The sequence below is a fragment of the Stegodyphus dumicola genome, chromosome X1 (genome assembly GCF_044657685.1).
Source record: "Stegodyphus dumicola isolate Sdum_Otavi_A_Nest chromosome X1, ASM4465768v1".
In the NCBI taxonomy this organism is placed as follows: domain Eukaryota; kingdom Metazoa; phylum Arthropoda; class Arachnida; order Araneae; family Eresidae; genus Stegodyphus; species Stegodyphus dumicola.
This window is the reverse complement of record NC_140780.1, coordinates 50,643,437-50,662,132: the sequence shown is the minus strand read 5'-3', so window position 1 is coordinate 50,662,132 and position 18,696 is coordinate 50,643,437. Positions and strand designations below refer to the sequence as shown.

Genomic DNA, 18,696 nt, shown 5'->3' with positions numbered 1-18,696 from the left:
ACAACCGTTTAATTGATGGACAAACAAAACTATATTCTTGCGGTAGACTTCCTAATGTGAACCCGCTCAGTACTAGCATTCATATTTTGATGGGTAACTTAAATTTTAACAAAATTCTTGCCGAATTCTTACCCTAGCTTGATGAATCCTTCACAAACTTTTGAGAGGCCACCAATGTCAACGATTTTCCATCACATTGAAACTAAAGGACCTGCTATTTTCTCCAAACTTAGAAGATTATCTCCAGAATTACTTCAAGCTGCACGTCAAGAGTTTGATTTTCTCCTATCAAGGCATCATTCAGCCTTCAAAAAGTCTTGGGCAAGCATTCTTACATGGTTCGTAAGGCGACTGGCGACCGTGCGGGGATTATCGTCGCTTAAATGCCGTTACAATTCCGGATCGCTATCCCGTACCCCATATTCAGGATTGCACTCAAATGTTTTCAGGAAAGAACATATTCTCAACACTTGATTTAGCACGTGCCTATCCTCAAATTCCTGTTAACCCTGCAGACATTCCGAAAACTGCCGTCACAACCCCTTTTGGTCTTTTTGACTTTTTGGCTATGCCGTTTGGTTTACGAAATTCAGGCCAAACTTTCCAACGTTTTATACATGAAGTTTTATTTGGATTGGATTTTTGCATCCCTTATTTTGACGACATCCTTATTGCATCGACTAGCGAAGAAGAGCACATCCGTCATCTTCGTCAAGTGTTTGATCGTTTGAATAAACATGGTTTGACATTAAACCCTAACAAATGTGTACTCGGAAAACCATCTGTTTCATTTTTAGGTTGCCTCATTACTGCCTCAGGTGTAAAACCCCTGCCTGAGAAAACAAAAGCAATTGCCAACTTCCCAAAACCTACCACTATTGTCGAGCTCAGACATTTTTTACCCATGGTAAACTTACCAAAGGCAGCCGAGACCTTTGCTAAGACTTCTTACCAAAGGCAGCCGAGACCCAAGCTTCACTGAATGAACTCTTAAAAGACTCATGTAAAAATGATAAACGCCCTGTTCCTTGGAACGACGAACTTAATCAGGCATTTGAAAAACGTAAACACGACCTTAGTAATGCTGCAACTCTCTCCTATCACTCTCCTAACCAAAAGCTGAGTGCTGTGGTCGACGGTTAAACCAAAAGCTGAGTGTATGGTTAAATTATATAGCTCAATTCAGCACTGATATTCAGCATATATCAGGTTCCAGCAATGTCGTCGCGGATACTCTCTCACGTATTCAGGGCATCGATGCCAATGCACCACTGGATTTCACGCTTATTGCTCACTCGGACGCCACTGATGAGGAGCTAAAACGTCTGAGTGAAGACCCAAACTGCTCGCTGAAATTCCAGTCATTACAACTTACTCGGAACCTCCAACTATTGTGCGATACCTCCAACAACAGACTTCGACCTTATGTACCACTTGAGTTCAGGAAAAAGGTTTTTGACTGTTTTCACAACCTATCGCACCCAGGTATCCGGGCTTCCAAAAAGCTCATACAAGAAAGATTCGTTTGGCCATCCATGCTAAAGGATATTGCCAACTGGACTCGTTCCTGCATCATGTGCCAACGTTCAAAAGTTACCCGGCACACACATAGCCCTTTGAAAAAAATTGCGATGCCATCCGAACGATTCGACCATGTCCATATAGACATCGTCGGTCTTCTGCCACCATCTGACGGTTATCGATATCTACTCACCTGCATTGACAGATTTACTCGTTGGCCTGAAGCTTTTCCCATTCAGGACATCTCTGCTGACTCTGTGGCTCGACAATTCATCACCGGTTGGATTGCACGATTTGGTGTACCATCAGTTGTGACTACTGATCAAGGTCGACAATTCCAGTCACACCTTTTCGCTTTTCTGACATCTATGCTTAGAATACGCCGAATTCGCACTTCACCATACCATCCTTCCGCCAACGGCTTAGTGGAACGCTTACATCGCGACCTGAAAGCAGCCCTGAAGTGCCGTAATGACACCCGTTGGACTACTTCACTTCCTCTTGTGCTTCTTGGTTTGCGTTCTTCTTTCAAGCAAGACCTCGCAGGTACATCCGCTGAACTTGTCTACGGCACACCCCTTCGATTACCATCTGAGTTCTTTCAGCCATCCTCTGCTCCAGTCGATCCAGCATCCTTTGTCCAGACTTTCCGAGAGGCGATGAAGAAGCTGTCTCCGACTCCTACTTCGTGCCACAACAAATCTGCCCCTTTCGTGCACCACGCACTGAGCACTTGCACTCACGTGTTTGTGCGAAACGACGCGGTCAAACCACCACTCACTCCTCCATACGATGGACCCTTCAAGGTCTGTGCACGTAACAATAAGCATTTCACCGTTCTCGTGCGCGACAAAGAAACCGTCCTGAGCATAGATTGTCTGAAGCCTGCTTTCTTCGAAGCTTCAAACACTCAGGTTCCTGTGACCAGCGATCCTCCTGACTCCCCGGATCCAACTGCTACTCCGGATACTCCTCCTTCGACCGACCTTACGCTTCCTCCCAGTGCTCCACCAGTCGTCACACGATCGGAAAGACGTGTGCGCTTCAACACCTGATATTTGTGAGCTGATTTTCTTCATCGTACCTTTGGTACTCGGGGGGAATACTGTGGAGAACTCTTTATTATTATTATTATTTGTTCGCTGCCCCGAGAGAGGGCGCTACCAGCTTTCTCCCTCTTCCTCTCTGGAGGAAAATTCGAACTGGTTACTCGGTTCCTGGCTGCCGTCGGTGAAGCACGCACTCACCTCTCTTTCCCTCCGTGATGTTATCGTAGCTGTAATATGACTTCCTTGATTTCTACTCATGCGGACTTGCGAACTGAAAAATGCTCATCTTGTAACTACATGCAATGTGATTGTGTATAAGTGAACATATGTTAAAATATATATCATCCTAGAATTAAATATAAATGTTAATATTACCAAGTCAGATTTTGTTAACATTCAACGTGCAATCAAAGATGGCATCCATCAACAACAGCCATAATATTTATACGAGATACTGAATGTATCTCTCAATTTCCCTGAAAGCGGGCTTTATTTTTTAAATAAGAAATGCTAGAGTCCTATAGAAGGTGATCAGGAAAGGAAAATAAAATATAATAACAATTAATAATTAAAATAAAGCGTGAGGAGATTTAAAAAATAATTAACTATATTAAAACTAATTAATTATGGTATCATAACAAATGAAAGTACCAGAACTCGCCTTTTGGGTGGCTCCGGCGTGAGCTGCAGTTTCAAACAAAAATTCAAAACTGCCTGATTCCGGCTAATTTGGTTGGTTTTGTAGATTATGGCAAAGCTCACTAGGGCTATCTGTTTATGGAGAGGGATATCTTCGTGCAGGACTTTCTAAGGAAAACTGGCTCGTATGCACGTTACACATGATTCTGGCTGAATGTAAACCTCTCTGGGAAGAGGAAAGTCTACGGAAAATGTTGAGTAACAGGGGAAGAAACACCTATTCGAAATGCCATCCCTTTTAGATAGAGTTCTTTTAAGCTTTATCCATTTGGTTAAAAAGACGGGCTATACTCCTCTGATCAAAAAGGCTTTAAATTGATAAGAAATAAATTTTAAAAAATTAAAAAATTATCTGGTCTCAAAGTATACTCAAATGCTTACTTATCTTATTCTATGTACCATACCTTGTGACTAAACTTACACAGCTGATACAGACACATTTGTTTTACATTCCATTTAATTTTGTTGATATCTTTTTAATTCATTGTTAATTTACTCACTTATTTTCATTCGCTCTGTTGTTTTATTTAATTTTCATGGTATTTTAATTTAATTTTCACATGCTCATTATTAACTTAATTCAACTTTTTTATATTTACCTATTTAATTTTAATTATGTATTGTTTATTATTTTTATCGATTATTATTTTATTTATTTATTTATGTTCACCTTTCCTGATAATCTTTCAGGGGGATCTAGCGTTTTGAATAAAGTAATTCTAGATTTTAATTGTAAAAAGATTAATATAAATGCATTTTTACAATAAAAGACACATTGTATGTTTTCGTTTACTTACTCTATTCTAAAAAAAGGTATGTAGAAAAGAATTGCCTACCAAATACATATACTCTAGTAAAGAAAAGCTGTACACATGAACTGTCATTAACCTTTAACAGTTTTATTTTCATTAGCTCTACACCGTTCATGACCACTCGCCGCCATGAATTATCTAAAAAAAAATAGCACAAACAATTCTCATATAACAAGACTATCCAAGTAGCTCTTGACACGTGCGCACACGGAACATACCGCCTGCCTTGACATGATATAATCATTCAAAATTCCAAACTTTACAATAACAAATTTTACGCAGTGTCACAAAGGCCTGCCTGTGGCTAATTGGATAAAGCCGCTGAATATTTTAGCTTGACCCGGCTTCGAATCCGTGTGAACGGCTGGCTACATGGGTATTTTCATACCTTATACCTATGTGTAAGGTTAATTTAAAATAAACAAGTTTAAAAAAAAAAATCTGAAAGGTTTCAGATTTTTAATTACATCCAAATAGTCAGTTTTGTTAACGTTTTGCGTGTTACCTTTATTTATTAAATATGTTCTTTGCACTTAAACCATAATATTCAGTTCAACAGCAATGTCGCAAAATAATTTTAAAATGAGCCTATCTTTAGAATTTCCGATACACAGTTCCGCGCGCTGGAGAAAAAAAGTCCCCCCCCCCAACCGGTAGAGTGTTGCCATTGCTCGCTTATAAATCGTTGAATTTGTTAATCAAAAATTCGTTAAAAATTTTACAAAATATGAAATCAATAATAAAAACAAATTCTAAATTTGGGCCTTCAGATGCCCATATTCGCGGTTGTCATTCAAAATTGGATGGCTCTAGGTACCGTTGTTTCATCACAATGCGAGAAACATACATACATTTATGCAGATTCTTCATTATTTAATTTCTTCAAATATAATACAAGACGATAGTATTTGGTGGCAACGATTTGAAAAGTGATACAGCCTTTTAAAGCTTTCAACGCAAAACGAAAACAATATTCCTTCAGGGACAAAGCCCCTCTGGACTAATAATAATTTTAAAAAATATATATATATCTGAAAGGTTTCAGATTTTACATTACGCCCAAATGAGCGTTTTTTTAACGTTTTCTGTGTTACATTTATTTATTAAATATCATGTTCTTCTCCCTTAAAGCCTAAAATTAAATTCAACAGCAATATCACAAAATAATTTTAATCTTAAAATTTCCGATCTCGCGCGCTGAAGATAAAATAAGTATGTTAAATTTATGGGTGATTGTATGTTAAGTATAGTGTATGATGAGGGTGTACTGGTTCCTTCAACAGAGGCCTGTAATTACCTCTGTACCAGTTGTTCCTTTTACTCTCTTCATGCAAGATAATGTTGGAGGCTCTCATTTTATGAATGCATGTAAATTTTTTATATTATTATTATTATATTTTTTTATTATGGAATGTATTAGTGCAGTTCTCAAAGGCCAGTTACCTTAATGCAAGGAACGGAGGCCTTTTCAAGCAACTGCCTAGGCACCCTGGGCCACCAGTGCATAGAACACACTGGTTGGCTCAAGAGGACAGCCCTATTGATGGATATGTTTGTTTAGAAGTATTGCGAGGCTTCCAGTTTGGTAAAATCAGGAATTGTAAATGAAAGATGATAACAGTGAAACTATAAATTCTGAAAATCTTAATCCTATTATATGGTATTAAAATATAATTTATCAATATGAAAATTAATATCATAAATATTTATGTGTATTACATTAAATTATAAGTAATGATTATGTAAAAGTTTATTTTGTGATATTCTGCGATAACAAGAACCTTCCCCGAAGAATTATGATTATGTGAACTCTCAAACAAAAAGACTTTTGGACTGAAATGTTGAAAAATTCAATAGGACTCTAAAAATTAAGAATTTATTTTAAAAAAATTGATATTTATGAATAATACTTTACAGGATCAAAATTTTATTATTTATTTATATTTTTTTTTTAATTTGCTAGTGTTTTAACTCTTTCTCTTTAAAAAGGCTTCTCTGTCGCTACGCCTTTTTCTTTTTGAAGGGGGGAATATGTAAGATAAAAATATATGAATCAAAATTAGAGATTAAACTATAAACATTAATTCTTCCTCTCTATTCTAAAATCGTAATAGCTTCTCTGCATTGCGTCATTCAAATTAATCATGCGATCTTACGTAACCGTTAATACCAGATGCCTCTTGACAACCAATCACCGAATTGTAAACCAAAACTTTTCTCTTCGCGTGCTTCTATCTTTCATAACTACGCACTTCAGCTTTTGCCCTCTACTCTGCTAAGATGTAATTTCGCTGGCTTGCTTTCTATCTTAACAATATATAAAAATGTAAATCTTCTGTGGAAAGGCACGACTAGAGTGCCAAGTGATTGTGGCCACAAATATCAATTGGAAATAAAAATGGAATTAAAACTGCCTCGACTGCCAAGTTCTTTAGATGTTACCAAGTTAGCATTACTAGCATACTATGCAATCAAAATCTTCTTCGATATGGATGTAAGCACGCATCTACAGTGTTCCGTCGTTTCCTGTGGTTTTATTATGGCAATTATGACAATTATTCTACACTGCTCCGGCTTTTCCTTTCCTTGTGCTTTTAATATTACATATATATATCTGAAACCTTTCAGATTTTACATTACGCCCAAATGAGCGTTTTTTTAACGTTTTCTGTGTTACATTTATTTATTAAATATCATGTTCTTCTCCCTTAAAGCCTAAAATTAAATTCAACAGCAATATCACAAAATAATTTTAATCTTAAAATTTCCGATACGCAGTCTCGCGCGCTGAAGATAATTCCCCCCCACACACCTTACAGTGTTGCCATTGCTCGCTTTGAAATCGTTGAGTTTTTTAATCAAAAACTCATAAATGCTTTACAAAATATGAAACAGATAATAAATTCCAAACTTGGGGTTCCAGATGCCCATATTCAAGATTTGATAACTCTAGGTACCGTTGTTTTATCACAATGCGAGAAACATACATACATTTCTGCAGATTCTTTACTATTTAATTTCTTTAAATATGACACAGGACGATAATATTCGATGGCAACAGTGTGAAAAGTGAATCAAAGCAGAAAGTGAATCGACGTAAAATGCCAAAACGAAATTAATAACCCTTCTGAGCTAATGCTCCTTTGGGCTAAAAAAGCCAATTTCATCAGAAAGCCCCCCCCCCAAGAAGGTATCATTTATTTTAGTCACATAGCCCTGTACGCATGCTTTGAGGTTTTCAACGGAATCGTTATTGTCCCCTTGGAGGTCTATGGAATTTTAAAGGGGGGGGGTCATTGATAATCAAAGGAGTCAATAGCTGAATATGCACCGGCAATTTATCAGCATAATTAAGATTCCACTAATTACAAAAAATATTAATAAAATTGATAATCAATTGTGATTGATATAAAGCTGTATCATACAATGAGAAAGAAATTGTATAAAATAAATGTACCCAAAAAGTACTTAACATATTTTAAAACCCAATAATATTTTTTTTAATGTATACACGTTTTATGCAGTAAGTACAACATTAAAAAAAATCATAGAAAGGAATTCAAGAAAATACAACCCAAAATTATTAAGAAGGACGCGAAACATGCTCAGGAGATATTCTGTTATATACAAGGCACTTGCAAAATTTAAAAGAAAATTTTAATCGTCCGCTTTCACGACATTGAAAATTTGAATTTGCTAGTATGGCTCATAAAACTGCTAAACTGCGATATATTTGAACTTGATATTATGATTCAAAAATGGTTGATTGCACTGAAGGAGGCTGTTCAAACAAAAATCTTATTCAAAGCACATAGGTACGCTAAGTTTTATAATTTAAAAGACACCAGAGGCAAATATCCCAGAATGAAAGTTGTTACCGAACCAATATTATTGATTTTTCCCTTTTCTTTACCTAGTTAGAAGATGCAGGTTTTCGCTAAATCAGTAGTCTGAATTTTTTTTGAACGAGGGGATTAAACAAATGTTTGCGAAATATTAAAAAAAATTTCATCAATACATCAAGCTAATGTGAAGTTAAAAATCTGTGATTTTATTTCTGAAAATATTATTTATATCCGCAAAATTAAGAAAAATAATAAAACATAAATCTAATAAACCATTTTTTTCGAAACTTTCGTTCATATTCTTAGTCTCCTTATCTTTAAGTTATTTATGCGCAATTATTTGTATTACAATTATGTTGTGTTCTGCATATTATAGAGAAAATTGTAAAGAGTTTTCGATGCAAATTACTATTCTTTTAAAAAGGGGTCGATGTAAGAAAAGGGTTGGAACCCTCTGGACTAAACACGTCCTGCATCCACTCGCACCACGGCAGAACAGAACAGTGAGCGATCGTGATCAGATGTCACGGAGGACTGTCTGTAGATTTTACGAAATCGTTTTAAAAAAAACGGAATTTTTTGTTTTTTAATTCGAAAAAAATATTTAGTGGACATCTTAAAAATACTTTTTTGTAGAATATGTAGCTCACAAAAAGATTTAATAACATGCGTCATTCATTAGTTACAAGTTCGATGAAATTTATGAACTATAAGCATGAATTACTATGAATTTTTAAAACAGTATGAATCATACAAAATACAGTTAAATATACCTCACTGTTTGTAAGTTCCTTTTATATATATTATAGTCACCTAAACATTAAATGATTAAAAAAATTTCTCTATTTAATGCATACGATACCAGTAACTAATAAATCAGAATTATTTAGTTTCCTGTTCCGAATGTGCAGCCGGTTTAAGATTATGATTGAATAGACACCGCCCTAATTGCGAAACTGAAAGACATTAGCATTTTATCAGAGGTACTGTATCTTTCACTTGCACACTTCCTGCTCCTGCTTCCCATAAGGAGTGGAAAATCGAACGAGGACGTTATTTCACGTACGTCACCAGGCCAAGGAGAGAAAGAAGAGAAAAACCAATTATATGTTGTTCTCACTTCACTCTTTGAGTCTCAGAGAAAAACATTTCACAGGGTTGTCACAACTACCTTTTATCGCCCTTAGCATTACTTCTTCCTTGTCATGTACAACATGCAGCCTTCTCAGTTCGCTTGAAGAAACTAAGCATTCTAACCGAAAAATTATTGCTATATCTCGATATTATGCATGATTTATTTATGTAAAGAAAATCAAAGTTGAACAAAATTTTTCTAAAACTTATATTTTTAAACTTATATTTAGTTATGGACCTATATAGTTATTTTAATATAGAAGTTCATAAAAAAGTGTATTTATTGCAGGAGAGAAATTTTTGTGGTTTTGGGTTAAAATACATCTAAATTAAAAGTTTAATTTTTTTGCAGAGGAAGTATAATTACTATTTCATCCTTTTTCGTGGTGCATTTCGTGGTGTCCTACATATGTACTGTGTGCATCAAAAATTGACATAGTTTTATTAAATTATAATTATGTTATTAGGTCCCTTATCTCACGTATTGTTAAAAAGTACAAAAACGATCAACATATACATTTTAATCAGTGTTATCCCTATCCGCCATTTTGCCCAATCTGATAAGACACTAATCCAATGTGCTTGTCATAATCAAGTCTACATGTTGTATTATTTTTATATGTCAGATAAGTACTCAGTGATGATTACAAGGTGTACACAAACATCGTTTATTCTACATTGCTAATCTACTATTCTATATTACAGTTATGACATACAGTTACATATATAACATCTCCCTTTTTTTAACAGAAATAATGATAATAATAAAATTATACATATTCTTTTAAATAATGAGGTTTTTTTTTAACAGTCCTACCAAATCGAGTAACGTAGTTATATCCACTTGAAAAATTTGGTGATACTATACCTCTTTCAGTATTTGGTGGCACAGCACTTCTGTTAGGTTTTGAAGAACTTACAGGTACATCTAAATTTAAAGTGCTCCTGCTATTCTCAAGTATCGCGGGTTCATCTATAACTTCATTCTCATGACTTTTCATTTTCATAGTTGTTTTGTATTGCATACTCTTTCTGACTAGTTCCTTTAAGAATGTCTCTTCTGTTCCTTCCTACAATTCTACCATCTGTTCTTATAATCCTGTATTCATGTGATATTTTTATATGTTAGTTAAGTGGTCAGTGATGATTACAAGATGTACACAAACATCATTTATTCTACATTGCTATTCTACTATTCTATATTACAGTTATGATAAATAATAATAGATACAGTTGCATACATAACACATGTGTAGAATTTCTGCATGTCGTTTCTTAACACTTTTAGGAGTAATATTTTAATAAAATTGTTATATAATATTTTTATTTCTAAATAGTCTCATATTTTCTTTGCATATGAAGACTAAAATACATTAAAACTGCATAAAACATTTAATATTTTTGGGGGGAAAAATGTAAAACATCAAACTACTAAAATGTTTCATGGAATATTTTTAAATTAAAATAACTGATTATTAAATTATTAGATGACTATTAAGTAAAATGTTTCATAGCTTGTCATATGTTTTCCCTGGACAAAGTTTTATTTCTCTTCCAAATTTTGTTAAAAAGCGAGCAATACCTATTGCTCCAAATATGGTGCTACATATTCTTCGATCAGTTAAACTCTAAAAACCTTTATTTTGCATCACCGCTTGGCAATACGTACCTTATAACTAATATAAGTTGATCAATGTGTGGAATGCTAGATATAGAGTCGAGTATAAGGCAAAAGTAAGTTGCCGATTCAGCTTCTTCTGTAATATACACTATTAAATATTTCTGAATGAAGCTGTTAAATGTCTCACAAGTCTCATGAGACAAATAACTTACATTTGGAATTCCTTAATTACCCGTTCTTCTAAATGGAGATATAAAAAACTGTCATATTCACTGAGATACTAACCATGTAGAAATAGTTTTGTTTAATGTTTGAAGTCTGACTTTTATAATTTGCTAACCTTAATCCAATTAATAATTTTATAGCTGATATAATTTATAATTCTTTTCAATACTTCTTTTTAATACTTTTCTTCATATTCTGTCTCTTGCAATAAATCAGAATCAACCCTGCTTGGAATTTCCTTAGAGAAGTTAAGGTTATAGATTTCCAGTTTTGAAAACCACTAATTAATTTAGATTTTGATATAGAAGATATTTTGTAAGCGTAGTAATATAAATATTTGCTTGTTTCTAAAAATATGAGCCAGTGTCTTTCCTTTGTGATTCCATCCGCTTTTATATGGTAAAGGATGAGCCCTCTATATAATTCTGATCCTTATACATCGATCATATATATAGTAATAATATGTAGTCATAAATAAAGAAATAATACTTATAATCTCTAGAAAAGACGTAGTAATAATATCGTATGTACCCATAATATATTTACGAACTACGTTTTGCTAAGGTTCTGAATGCTAAGCAATAAACTTAATTTAACTACAAACTTATTGGTAAATCATACATATATTATGCCCCGCCCCCTCTTAAAAATACCCTAGTTTTGCCATTTAAAAAAGCAAGATCTTATTATTAAAATGCACTTAAAAAGGAACGAAATATATAAATCAGTGATAGCCAAATAGTTTTCTGCTGATTCCAGAGGTTTGAAAAACACTTTTACTCATTCAGATTAAACTATTGACAGTTCCTTTCACATCTGGTGGCCAGAATAATATTACAATCAAATTGTTGTACCGTATGCATAACGTTGGGTGCTAAAATATTTTTATATTCCCGAATTAACGCATCCTATCTTCCGACTATTCTTGTCTTCCCCAAAATTGCTAGAAAACAACCCGTAGAAGTGATTAATTGTGTGACTTATCAGATGGGGCAAAATAGGGGTGGGGGCTCATACTAAGCTTACTAAAATGTATGTTAGTGTTTCTTGCACTTTTAACATTACAAGTAATAAAGGATCTTATACCATTACTATAATTTAACAAGATTAAAACTATTATTTAGTTTTAAATTTTGATAGACGCATATACAAGTAGATAGTATTTACATATAATTTATATATTGTAAGGATTATGTTAATTTTATTAACAGTTAAATTTTAAGTTAAAGTTCCTTTCCTGTCAAATTCTTAACTTCAACTTACTACTTCCGGCCAGAACGTAGTTTTGGAATTTCCTGAATATTTAATGAGAAGGAGCGGTATTTAAACCACGAAGTTACTTACTGAGAGAGAGAGAGAGAATCAGAGTTTCTGAACTACGCGCGTCTGCCTTTTTAGCCGCTCTCCCTCTCAAAGCTGTTTTACGCTCGGCCGTACTCAGGCCCTTGCTAAGCTTCGTAGTAAAATAAGTTAAGGGGCCAACTCTCATTGGACCTTGATAGCTTTGGCTATACTTAGTTAATCTTAGTTTTAGTTTAATTCTTAGTCTTTTAAGTTCAAGTCCAAAGTGCGGACTTTATTTGTTCACTCCCAGGTGGAGTTTTGTTAAATCTTATAGAAATAATAAAGGGTTATTTACCCTTCTCTCTTGTTGTTTCCTGTCTTCGAACTCTAGCGATTATTCGCTTATCAGTTCCTAGGTTCCTCACTTCCAACATTAACTTAGAATTTCAAGTGAGGGACCTTACAATTGGCGCCCGAAAAGAATTCTAAACGGACCATGTCGTTAGAGTCCGGGAAGTTTACGTTGACCCCTCCGACCTTTCAGATCTCTACAACATCCACGAATCCAGTAGAAGGGTTTGGATTCCTCGTGGAAACGCTGCATGCAGCCATGAAACCGACAGCCACTTTCGATGGCAAGGGCTCAGTCCTGACATTTTTGGAGCAACTAGACCTACATTTCACCTTACACCCTGTGAATTAGCTACAAAAAGTGATCATCGATCGGCAGCCTTAAAAGGTCAAGCCCTTAGCTGGCAGAAGAGTATAGGAAAGTTCTTGTTGGGGGACCCAGGATCTGAATCATATAACTGGGAAAATTTCAAATCTGCATTAATAAAAGCATTTCCAGTGGTTAAAGACCATGCGAAGCTTGAATCAGAATTGTATAGTAAATACCAAGGCGGTTTCGAGGATTTGACAGAGTTCATTTTAAGAAAAGTACATATTTTTAATCTATTATACGGGGAAAAGGCCCGATAAAGAAATTATCGAACTAATTCTACCGCGTCTTCTACCGTCAGCGCAAGATTTTTTCGAAGTGCGTAATCCGCAAACGTTGGAAATTCTGTTCCAGCTTGCAATGAAATTTCAAAGTAGAAGAAACGCAGAGAAAGCGCGTGCAAGTCCGTTTGGCCAGTACTCAAGATTTACTCCCCAAAAGAAACCACAAGTTCAGTACAAGGCATATCGGCAGACGGGAAAAAGGTGAAAAGTTTAATAGCAAGAGCGCAGATAAATCTAAGGGCGGTGGATATAAAAATCAGCGAAAAGAGGTGACAGGAAACCAGACTTTAAACGCAAACCGGTGATCGAGAAGGGGCAACGGTCACCGAGTGGGACAGAAGACCCCTCAGAAATTTGTCTAAATACAGTCGTAGTACAAAATCTTGCTATGCCGGAGATACAGATTTTGGTAAATAATGTACCAACCACTGCACTTCTGGACACAGGGGCACAATGTTCATTCCTATCGGAAAATTTTTTCAAAAAACATTTTCGTCGTTACAGACTGTTTAAAGCCACGGGACAGAAAGTAATTGCCGCCCAAGGCAAACAGTGCGTATGTTTGGGGAAAACCGCACTGCATATTCAGATTGAAAACGAGGTCCTAAAAATTAATTTTTTAGTCGTGAAAAATTTACTCACATCAGTGATATTGGGGATCGATTTTTTACACGCATCCGGCGCAAATCTTAATTTTCAGAATTCTACGTTTCAGGTGCACATGGACCCGGTACAAGAAGGTGAAGTTTCCATGCCGGAATTGAATCTAGAACATTTGAAGTTAGAAGAGAAAAAGAAGATTGAAGAATTGGTAAGAAAATTTAATTCTTTGTTTAACGAAAAAACTGGGTTTTGTCAGGTAATTAGTCATTCCATAGACACTGGGAATGCCCCTCCAGTCCGGTCAAAACCTTACCGGTACGATAAAGTAAATGAAGAAATTTTGGAAACCCATATAAAAACTATGTTAAAGAATAAAATAATTGTACCAAGCACGAGCCCTTACGCAAGTCCGGTGGTCCTTTGTAGAAAAAAGAACGGGCTACCGCCTGAACACTCGGACGCGTATAGGTTTGCAGTTATGATCGTAAGTTAAACAGTATAACAAAATATCCCACATATCCCCTACCAATAATTGATGAAATCATCAGAAACATTCGCTCGACTAAATTCATGACAACCCTAGACCTCACGTCGGGTTACTTTCAAATAGCCGTGAAGCCGGAGGATGTCCAGAAGACCGCGTTTATAACAAAGTCAGGCGTCCATGCCTTTTTAAGAATGCCCTTTGGTTTGAGCGGTTTGGCGCCAGCTACGTTCCAAAAAGCTATGGACATAGTCTTAAAGCCAGTTTTAGGTAAAAGTACAATAATTTATCTCGACGATATCATAGTTACCAGCGAAACATTAGAGGAACATTTGAAACATCTGGAAGAAGTTTTTTCTTTACTTAACGAGGCCGGTTTCAAAATAAATGCAAGAAAATGCAAGTTTGCGGCGAAGGAATTACGATACCTCGGGTACAAAATCTCGAATAAGGGAATAGAGACTGATGATTCAAAAATTAAGTCAATTAAAAGTTATCCTCCCCCAAATACGGCTAAGAAATTGTCTTCATTTTTGGGCTTATGTTCCTATTATAGAATGTTTATAAAAGACTTTGCGAAAATAGTTGAGCCTCTTCTAGTGCTAAAAAGAAAGAAAAATAGATTTTCTTGGACAGCCGAAGCAAACACCGCGTTTCAACAATTAAAGAATGCCCTAATCAATGCCCCAGTCCTTAAATTCCCAGAAGGCGAGCAAGGTCTAGAAATTTCAGCGGATGCATCCGATTATGCAGTTGGAGCGGTGCTCTCCCAAAATGGGCAACCTATAGCTTTCTTTTCGAAAACCTTGAATGCTACGCAAAGGAACTATTCCGCTACTGAGCGAGAAACGCTCGCTGTGTTATTAGCAGTTCAGAAGTTCGGGTCTACTTCGGAAGTTCATCGATAACGGTCTACTCAGATCATGCGGCAGTGGGTCGCTTGTATTCAGGAAAAAATTTATCGCCTCGCTTGATACGTTGGACTTTAAAATTACAAGAGTTCAACTTAATTATAAAACATACTCCGGGAAAGGAAAACTTGGTCGCCGATGCCCTTTCGCGAATAAAAATTGATGAAGAGGGAAACACAATCAAGTGTGCCATGCTCACCTCAAGAGTTATTGAGTCCCGTGAAACGATAATCGAAGAATTAAAAAAGGACCCAGAGTTTAAAGACATTTACGCATACTTGGAAGACCCTGAAAAATTTGAACATATAGATTTAACAGCTATTCGCAATAGGGCACAGCATTACGAAGTAATCGACAAATTGTTATTTTACACAAAGGTAACTAACGAAAATCAGGAAAACAGACCAGTAATCCCAGCGAGTCTACGTTTAAGTATCTTAGAGGAGTTGCACGATCTACCTTCTGCAGCACATTTCGGGATACGCAAAATACTAAAGAGGGTACGCGAAGCGGTTTATTTTCCGCAATTACAGAAAGTTGTTACGGCGTATGTTAAGTCGTGCCATATGTGCCAATTAATAAACGAGGTTAATTACAGCCCGGCCGGGTATTTAAAAAACATAAAGACCACTTTTCCAAACGAAATAGTTGGAATAGATTTGTCAAATTCTTAACTTCAACTTACTACTTCCGGCCAGAACGTAGTTTTGGAATTTGCTGAATATTTAATAAGAAAGAGCGGTATTTAAACCACGAAGTTACTTACTGAGAGAGACATCACGTGACATTGGTCACACCCCCTGCATCTGCTATCCTGTCTCCACGAGAACTACGTTCGGCATTTCCTTACCTGCAGCGCTCCTAGAAGCACCAAAGTTCGATAGCCGGAACACAACCTGCGATTTAGCAGGTTAATCGCGGCAAATAAAGCAAGTTGGAGTTGGAGACTGAGAGAGAGAGAGAGAGAATCAGAGTTTCTGAACTACGCGCGTCTGCCTTTTTGACCGCTCTCTCTCTCAAAGCTGTTTTACGCTCGGCCGTACTCAGGCCCTTGCTAAGCTTCGTAGTAAAATAAGTTAAGGGGCCAACTCTCATTGAACCTTGATAGCTTTGGCTATACTTAGTTAGTTAATCTTAGTTTTAGTTTAATTCTTAGTCTTTTAAGTTCAAGTCCAAAGTGCGGACTTTATTTGTTCACTCCCAGATGGAGTTTTGTTAAATCTTATAGAAATAATAAAGGGTTATTTACCCTTCTCTCTTGTTGTTTCCTGTCTTCGAACTCTAGCGATTATTCGCTTATCAGTTCCTAGGTTCCTCACTTCCAACATTAACTTAGAATTTCAAGTGAGGGACCTTACAATATAAATGTACTATTTCTATATAAAGTGAGTAAACATTATCTAAAACGTTAAAGACGCACAACAGCATTCTGATTTATAATAGTCAGTACCTTTAAGTTAAAAAATGAGGAAGGTCATTTACTATGTAATGGTCCAACGATAGCTGTTAATGAAAGACTTTCGGTGATTCTGTCAAACCACCAATCGTTTAGAAACCTTTCACAGAGGCTACGTCCGTATTATCTGAGACTGACTATCTGAGACCATTATTTCTCTGAACACGAACTAGTAAATAGATTAAGCGCGTCAATTGTAGTCATTTTCTCTAAGGCAATCATCTCCATGGGAGCCCAAAATTGCTTGGAACTACACGTGGCCTATTTGCGAGAAATTTTAATGCATAATTTCTAAGAACAGAGAAAGAGATATCAGAAAGTCACAAAATTTAGAATTTCACTATCTTTCTCGACTTGTTACTTTTACTAAAATGGATTGATACATGTATTATTTTATTGAACTAACTGTAGTAACAATTTTGACTGACTGTCATTCGTTAATCAGAAAAAGCTTATACTGCCAGACTACTATATGTGTTCAGGGAGCCTCTTCGGAATTCAGGGCCCTGACGACCGCCAGGTCCGCCAGCTGCTTACCCCACTCTGGGCACCAAAAGATTTCTCATCGCATTCCCGTAGAATGCATCGTCAGAACTTCTAAGATGCATATTCCTTGGCATGATGCAGCTAAACGAAAACCGAGAGAGAGAAGAAATAAAAAAATGAATAATAGTAATAAAAAAAAAACTGGTGAAAACATATGTGGGAGCACCAAAATTTTTCTATTGCTTAGAGCTTCTAACAGTCTTAATCCGACTCTGTCTGCTTGGTCCGGAATATTTATAACTTTAGTACCTACGGCTTGCATACGGTAAAAATAACTCTACTGCAATATTGTTCTTCCCAGATATAAATATGAAAGTAACCGTGCGTCACGTGTGAAAGTAACTGAATATATTTTGTTTTCAATGCGTAAAATGCTTTTTAAATCTTTGGGAATTAGTAGAAAGCTATTTGGCAGTAGCCGGTTTATGCATTCTTTTTAATTAATATGAGCAACAAAAGCTTGGTTTTTGTCAAATGGCAAACATGGATATAATCAAATGTATTTTTCTTTCTTTTATTTTTCTTTTTAATGTTTTATTTTTAAGAGTAAAAAAATATTTGTGCGGTTTTCCTGTAGGTCTGTATTTTAAGAAAATAAATCGCTTAAAACTCAATATTTTAGCAATACCTACTTAGTTTAAAATTTCTGCGTTTTTAGTTAAACTTAGTTTAAACTTCTGGAATTAATATACTATATTCCTAAAAGAAAAAATAAATTTTTGTTTAATTAATTAATTATTTTTATGCATAAAAAGACACGAGTTAAGATATCTAATTATAATATATTACTTGGGACATTTCAATGGACTCACACATTTCACATTGCAAAGAAAACAGCTTATGACAAATACTAGAATTTGAAATATTAGATTACAAGTTTTTTCCCTTACATGTGGAAACATATATGCTTTTACAAATAGTATATTCATTCGCATAAACTACATCTACATAATATCAGTTTGTTTGTTGTATTGAAAAGCGTTAATATAAGCATGCATAGAGCAAATACGTTAAGCTTCACTTTTTCCTGCTAAATATGCCCCATAGAAACCAATAAAAATTTGTATGGGTACTCATAGAATTCTATGGGTTTCTAATGGTTTTTATTGATCTTTACTGGTTTTTCTTATTAGTATCAAAATTTCCCATAGAAACCAGTGAAACTTACTACTGGTTACCTATAGACTTCTTCTGGTTTCTACTCATTTTTACTGGTTTGTACTCACTTCTGTGGTTTCTGTTAGCCTCTGCGAGTTTTTTTGCTGGTATCAATTGACACCCATATAATCTGCATCAATATCAACAGTTTCTTCTGGTTTGTATTGGTTTATATTGATTTTTACTGATTTTCTTATTGGTATCAATAAAATTATATTGAAATGAATAAAATGATTGAATAAAGTTATATCAAAATGAATGTCACTATACCTCCTATTGGTTCATATGGATTTATACGAATTTTCTAACTGATATCAACAGACCTCTTGTAAATAATGAAAGC

General features: G+C 35.4%; 1 long non-coding RNA gene across 1 annotated transcript in view; it reads right to left on the bottom strand.

Moving 5' to 3' along the window:
- LOC146993145 (uncharacterized) overlaps positions 1 to 8,987 on the bottom strand; it is a 61,344-nt gene extending 52,357 nt beyond the window's left edge. The window contains exon 1 of the long non-coding RNA XR_015038733.1: positions 8,700 to 8,987. This is a non-coding gene — a long non-coding RNA (uncharacterized LOC146993145). The remainder of the gene's footprint in view (positions 1 to 8,699) is intronic.
- Positions 8,988 to 18,696: the final 9,709 nt, after the last annotated feature.